This window comes from Canis aureus, chromosome 4 (assembly GCF_053574225.1).
Source record: "Canis aureus isolate CA01 chromosome 4, VMU_Caureus_v.1.0, whole genome shotgun sequence".
NCBI lineage: Eukaryota > Metazoa > Chordata > Mammalia > Carnivora > Canidae > Canis > Canis aureus.
The window spans coordinates 45,072,502-45,079,814 of NC_135614.1; positions in this window are offsets into that span (position 1 = coordinate 45,072,502).

Here is a 7,313-nt window from a genome sequence, read left to right on the forward strand (position 1 = left end):
TACAAAGCCATGGAACAACATGACATATTAACTGAAAAAAAACTGGTTAAATTTTGACTCTTTTTTGGGGCACCTGGGTGGCTCAGTCAGTTGAGTGTTCTGCCTTCGGCTCAGGCCATGATCTCAGGTTTCTGGAATCGAGCCCTGCATTGGATTCTCTGCTCAGTGGGCAGTCTGCTTCTTCCTCTCCCTTTGTACACTCTCACTCTCTCTCTCATGCACATGCTCTCTCTCAAATAAATAGATCTTTAAAAAAACCCTCTTTTCCATTATAAATGTAAACACATGCATATGTTGGCACACAAAAAGAACAAAAACACTACAACGTTTATAAATGTGATAGAACTATTGGTAGCTTTTGTCTTTTTTTTTCTTGTTCATCCACAGATTCTGAAGTTAGTTTTGTGGCAAGGGAAAAATATTATTGGTTGTTTTTTGTTTATGTTTTTAAGTAGCCTCCACACTGGGAATGGAGCCCAACAGAGGACTTGAACTCACAACCCTAAGATCAAGACCTGAGCTGAGATCCAGAGTCAGATGCTTAACTGACGGAGCCACCTAGGCACCCCACAAACATTATTGTTTTTTTTTTTTAAAGATTTTATTTATTTATGAGAAACACAGAGAGAGAGAGAGAGGCACAGAGACACAGGCAGAGTTGGAGAAGCAGGCTCCATGCAGGGAGCCCGATACGGGACTCAATCCCAGGACTCCAGGATCAGGCCCTGGGCCGAAGGCAGGCACCAAACCACTGAGCCACCTGGGCTGCCCAACATTATTGTTTAAAAGAATAACTATAATATTACATCTGAACCAAATTTTGAGTAAAACAATTTGAGTATCTACAGAAACAAAGAAAATGTAAGGAGGAAAATAATAAAAAAAAAAACTTTGCATTCCATGAATGTCTGGATGGCTCAGTGGTTGAGCATCTGCCTTTGGCTCAAGCCATGATCCCGGCCGGCGTCCTGGGATCAAGTCCCACATCAAGCTTACTGCTTCTCCCACTGCCTATGTCTCTGCCTCTCTGTGTCTCATGAATAAATAAAATATTTAAAAAAAACCCCAAAACTTTACATTCCAGCTTCAGAAAAATAGGTTGCACTTTCTTTGGTAATACACTAAGGCAGTGATCTAGACAGGAAATACATAGATTTCAACTAGGATACAATGCTCAGACCCTGACTTTCTAACCATGAGCCAATATTTATTTTGAAAACAAAAAACAAAAAACCACACCACTTTTTCAAAATTAGGAGTTTGAGTAGTTGACTCAAACTCTCTATTGAATTTGCCCTTGATATTTGGCACATTCTTTGTACAAAACAAAGCAAAGAAAGTATGCTGGTCTAGAAGCTCAAGATCAAAATTAGCTGAGAGCCCTTACACAATCCCATCCATCCATCCATCCATTCATTCATTCATTCGTTCATGCTTAGATTTTGTTTATTTATTTAATTTATTTAAATATTTTATTTATTTATTTGAGAGAGTGAGACCGATCACAGAGATTGAAGAAAAGGGAGAAGCAGAGTCACTGCTGAACAGAGAACCCAATGTGGGGCTTGATCCCAGGACCCTGAGATCATGACCTGAGCTGAAGGCACTTAACTAAGCCACCCAGGCACCCCCCTTTTATTTAAATAGACTATATTTTAGAGCGGTTTTAGGTTCACAAATTGAGGTACAACGTACAGAATTCCCATATAACCTCAATCCTACACATGCACAGGCTCCCTATCAACATCCTCTGCCAGAGGTACATTGTTCCTATCATTGAGCCTACATCGATATATCTTTATCAACCAAAGTCCATAGTTTATACTGAGGCTTACTCCTGGTGTTATATATTCTACGGGTTTTGACAAAGAGAATTTCTTTTCCTTAAAGAACCTATTTTATTAAATTTAGTTTCATAATTACATCTAGTGCTTACTGCGGAAGGTAGAAGCAATGTTGAAAGAGCCAATTGGGAGTGAGGGAAGATTGCATCATTGTCACCATTCCTTTTCACCTAAGGAAGTTAGCAAATGGTGGTGATCTAAGTAAAGCAGGGGTCGGGCAGCCTGGGTGGCTCAGTGGTTTAGCGCCACCTTCAGCCCAGGGCCTGATCCTGGAGAACTGGGATCGAGTCCCACGTTGGGCTCCCTGCATGGAGTCTGCCTCTCTCTCTCTCTCTCTCTCATGAATAAATAAAAATCTTAAAAAAAAAAAAAAAAAAAAAGCAGGGGTCTCCCAGAAGGTGGTCTAGCACAGGCTCTATCCCGCTCTATACCCAGGCTGCAAAGGTACTTTTTTTTTAAATTTTATTTTATTTTAATTTATGATAGGCACACAGTGAGATAGAGAGAGAGAGAGAGGCAGAGACATAGGCAGAGGGAGAAGCAGGCTCCATGCACTGGGAGCCCGACGTGGGATTTGATCCCGGGTCTCCAGGATCGCACCCTGGGCCAAAGGCAGGCGCTAAACCTCTGCGCCACCCAGGGATCCCTGCAAAGGTACTTAAATGACATTTCTGGACTCCTCCTGTGTCAGACACCAACACAGGAGACTCAGCCTGGCATTCTTCGTGGTAGCCTCTCAATCAACTGAGGTCTCTATTGTGCATCTAAACTCTATGTTCCATTAAGAATTACCTGAGGATGGGGCCTGTCCTTCTCTTTCCCTTATAGAACACAGGGAGCAATCCTATATGGGTATCTTTATGCCCCAAACTAGAAACTCAAATTTTCTGAAATTTAAGAAAATGTTTGTCTCTGGTTATCTTTTGTTCCCCAGGTTAACTGTACAGACTCTGCCCTATATATCTCTATTCAAGTCTCTAGTCTCCAAGGATACAACTTCCTCCTACTGTTCCACTTCATACTACCATGTTGGAGGCTTTTTACTCCTTTCTAAAGTGAAGAATTCTTGTTCTGATCTATTCTGAAGAAAGTGGTTTGGAAGGAAGTCCTTTTGCCACACCACAGAGTTCATGATTGGATGCTTAGTCCTTTTCAAATAATGCAATTCACTAATCTATTTATTAATATATAATCTGGTTCTTGAAAGCATTTGCAGAAGTTTGAAAACATTCCTTATAATGGTAACAAGTGGATCTGAATATTTCAGGTATAATTGAGGTTTCCCACTCTGGGCCTTTCTGGTACCCTTTACTCATGGCATGCTGCCTCCACTTCAGCTGGGAGCTCCTTAATGTTTGAGGCAGTATACAAAATCTTAGCTATGTCTGTCCCCATTTTGTTTTTGTCACAATTTACATCTTTAAATATTGTATGCTCATAAACAGATTTATAGTTTTTTTTTTCTTTTAAAGATTTTATTTAGAGGATCTCTGGGTGGCTCAGCAGTTCAGCACCTGCCTTTGGCCCAGGGCGTGATCCTGTAGTCCCCGGATCGAGTCCTGTGTCGGGCTCCCAAAGATTTTATTTAGAGGATCTCTGGGTGGCTCAGCAGTTCAGCACCTGCCTTTGGCCCAGGGCGTGATCCTGTAGTCCCCGGATCGAGTCCTGTGTCGGGCTCCCGGCATGGAGCCTGCCTCTCTCTCTCTATCTCTCATGAATAAATAAAATCTTTATTATTTTTTTAAAGATTTTAATTTATTCATGATAGACAGAGAGAGAGAGGCAGAGACACAGGCAGAGGGAGAAACGGGCTCCATGCTGAGAGCCTGACGCAGGACTCGATCCGGGGACAACAGGATCACGCCCTGGGCCAAAGGCAGGCGCTAAATCATTGAGCCACCCAGGCGGCCTAGATTTAGTTATAGTTTTATGCAGCTGTGTTTTGAGTAAAAAAGTTACAAAAAATACATTAGTACTGCCTTTTATATTTATCTAAATAGTTACCTTCACTGGCATTCTTTGTGTGGATTTGCAATACTATTTAATGTCCTTACATTTTAGTGTTTAGCATTTATTTCTTGTAGGGATGGTCTACTAGTGACAAACTTGACATTTTTGTTTACTGAGAATGTTTCATCTTCATGGGGGGGGAGCTATTTATTTATAAAAAAATTATTTTAAACTTCCACATAGTTAACATAGTATCGTATTAGTTTCCAACATACAATATAGTGATTCAGCAATTCCATACATCACCCAGTGCTCATCATGACAAGTGCACTCCTCAGTCCCCATCACCTATTCCCCCCCCCACCGCCCCCTTCTGGTAACCATCAGTTTGTTCTCTATAGCTGATTCTGCTTGTTTTTTTTTTTTTTTTCCTTTTCTTTGCTCATTTTGTTTCTTAAATTCCTCATGAGTAAAATCATATGGTATTTGTCTTTCTCTCATTTTGCTTAACAATACACTCTTTAGTTCCATCCATGTTGCTGTAAATGGCAAGATTTCATTTTTTATGGCCAAAGAATATTCCATCATGTATCATCATTTTTGAAGTAGATTTTCTAGAAGTCACAGTTAATAGAGTTTTTTCTTTCGCCTCTTTCAATATCATTCCATTGTCTGCTGGTCCCCATGGTTTCTAAGGAGAAAGTAGCTTTTATCCTATTGAAGATCCCTTGCACATGAGTTGCTTCTCTCGTTTTCAAGATTCTCTGTCTTTCAACAGTTTGATCATGTGCCTAAGAATGGATCTGAGTTTATTCCTTAGACTTCACTGAACTTCAATGTGTAGATTTGTTTTTCATCAAATTTAAGTTTTCAGCTATTATTTCTTCAAATATTTTCTGCCTCTCTACTCTGGGACTCCCATTATACATATGCTAGCCTTTTTGATGGTGTCCCACACATCTCTTAAGCTCTGTTCCTTCTTTTAAGAAATTATTGTTACTCTGACTGGATTTCAGTTGGCTTATCTTCAAGTGCACCGATTCTTCCTTTTATCTGCTCAACTCCGCTGTTGGGCACCACTAAGTCAATCTTTTATTCCAGTTATGCTTTTTTAGTTCCACAATTCTTATTTCTATCTCTATTCCCATCCTCTATTTGGTAAGATAGCATTCTTACGGTTGCCTTTAGCTCTTTAAGCCAATTAAATCATTGTCTTGCATGTTCAATGTCAGGGATTCCTGGGGGACAATTGCCATTATTTCCTTAGGTATAGGCCATATTTTCTTACACGCCCTGTAATTTTATTGTTAAATACTGGACATCTTGAACATTCTAACGTCACAACTCTGTAAATCAGGTACTACCCTCCTCATCCCAGGGTTTGTTGATGTGCATGGTCATTAACATTTCTCAATTAATTTTATAAGGTGTGTATTGTTATGTATGGCTACTGAAGTCTCTATTAGCTTAGGTTAGCTAGTGGTTGGACAGAGGTTTCCTTAAATGCCTAAAATCCAAAATATCTTCCAGTCTTGCAGATGAGCTCTGTGCAATGCTTGTAAAACTTTCAACACTCAACCAGGAAGTTCACAGCTCTGCCTTAGTATTTACTTCTTGCTTGCACAGAGCCTTAAAATCAGCTGGAGGTGGATCTTTTAAAGCTTTTGCAGAGTATGTGCACAGCCCTGGACATGAATGAGCATGGCTTTCTAGATACCCAGCAATATGTCAGAGCTTTTATAACTCCTATACACCAAAGCATCGCATTCCCCAGCCTCTTTGCAAGCTCTTTGGTTAATCTATTTTTTCCCCAACTGTTATCCATTCCCCAGCCAGCAACAACTAATACATTTGCCTGTGCTTTTGACAAATGACCTCTAGGGTGTGTAACTACTTCAGTACCGGAGAGTTCTGAGTTAGGTAAGAGAAAGGCAAACTCTTTTAAATTGTATTCCAAGGGGATCCCTGGGTGGCTTAGCAGTTTCGTGCCTGCCTTTGGCCCAGGGTGCGATCCGGGAGTCCGGGGATCGAGTCCCGCATCGGGCTCCTGGCATGGAGCCTGCTTCTCCCTCTGCCTGTGTCTCTGCCTCTCTATGTCTATCATAAATAAATAAGTCTTAAAAAAAAAGATTAAAAAAAGAAAAAAAAAAAGAAATTGTATTCCAAGAAGCCACCAGGCAGTACAAAAGAAACAAGTAAAATTTTTTGCAAAATAGTTCCATTACACTCACTGTAGTAGTGATATACTCATAGGGAATGTGGCTGTTATCTTCAAGGCCTTTGCTAAGGTAAGGAGAGGAGGATGAGACTAGGGCAAGTTAAAAATGCCACTACGCTGTTCTTACCAAGATTCAGCTGTTTCTTCTTGTGTCACACTGGTCTGCAAGCTTTTAGTTTCCAGAGCTCTGAAAAAGTTGACTATAATTTTTGCCAGTTTTTCATTCTTTTAACGGAAGGCAGACTTCTTAAGTTCCTAACTACATTTTTGCAGAAGTCTAGATAGAAGATTTAAAGAACTATATAGGAGAGTGTATCCAACAAATTGCAGACATCACATTCTTTTCAAGTATATGTGAAACATTTATAAAAACTAAACTTCTGGGTTATAAAGCAAGTCTCAACAAATTTCAAAGAATTGAAACTGCATTTTAGAATGGAAATATCCGGGGGATCCCTGGGTGGTGCAGTGGTTTAGCGCCTGCCTTTGGCCCAGGGTGCGATCATGGAGACCCGGGATCGAATCCCACGTCGGGCTCCCGGTGCATGGAGCCTGCTTCTCCCTCTGCCTGTGTCTCTGTCTCTCTCTCTCTCTCTCTCTGTGACTATCATAAATAAATAAAAATTAAAAAAAAAAAAAAAAAAAAGAATGGAAATATCCTTTCCAACAGCAATGGGATTAAAATAGAGCTCAACGACATAAAGACAATTAGAATCTAGCATCCAGCCAATTACTAAAGGATGGTTGTAGTGAAGAACATGACAAGTTTTCTGGGGCTCTGGTCACATGCAGGTCAGAATTATCAGATGTCAGAGCCGAAATGCAGGAACATTAGAAATGTTCTGGTTTGACCCCTCCCCTCACCTTCACTTTTATGGGATTGACAGAAAACCAAAGAAAGTCACACTAGAACTGTTGGCTGAAATATTTCTATACCCCAGGACTCTCAACCCAGTGCTGATACAAGGCTGCCTCAAACCTTCCTTCATCCAGAGGTCTGGGCTGCCAGTACTCACTCTCCCCTTCCCCAATCATATCCCCTCCCCAACCCCTACAATGGTAATTCTAGCTGTGTTTCCTGACAGTCTTCCATTTTCTCCCAAAGACTAGGACATTAAAAACAGGCTAATCAGAGCTCTATTATTTCCTAAAGTAAAGTTTCTGGTATTATCTGTTACCTAATGATATTCATGTCTGGTAAGACAATATTTTAAAGATGAAATAACTACATAGTTACTATCTCAGGAAGCTGAAGACTGGTCAGCATATGAACTAACCATGACATTTGATTAATTTAACAT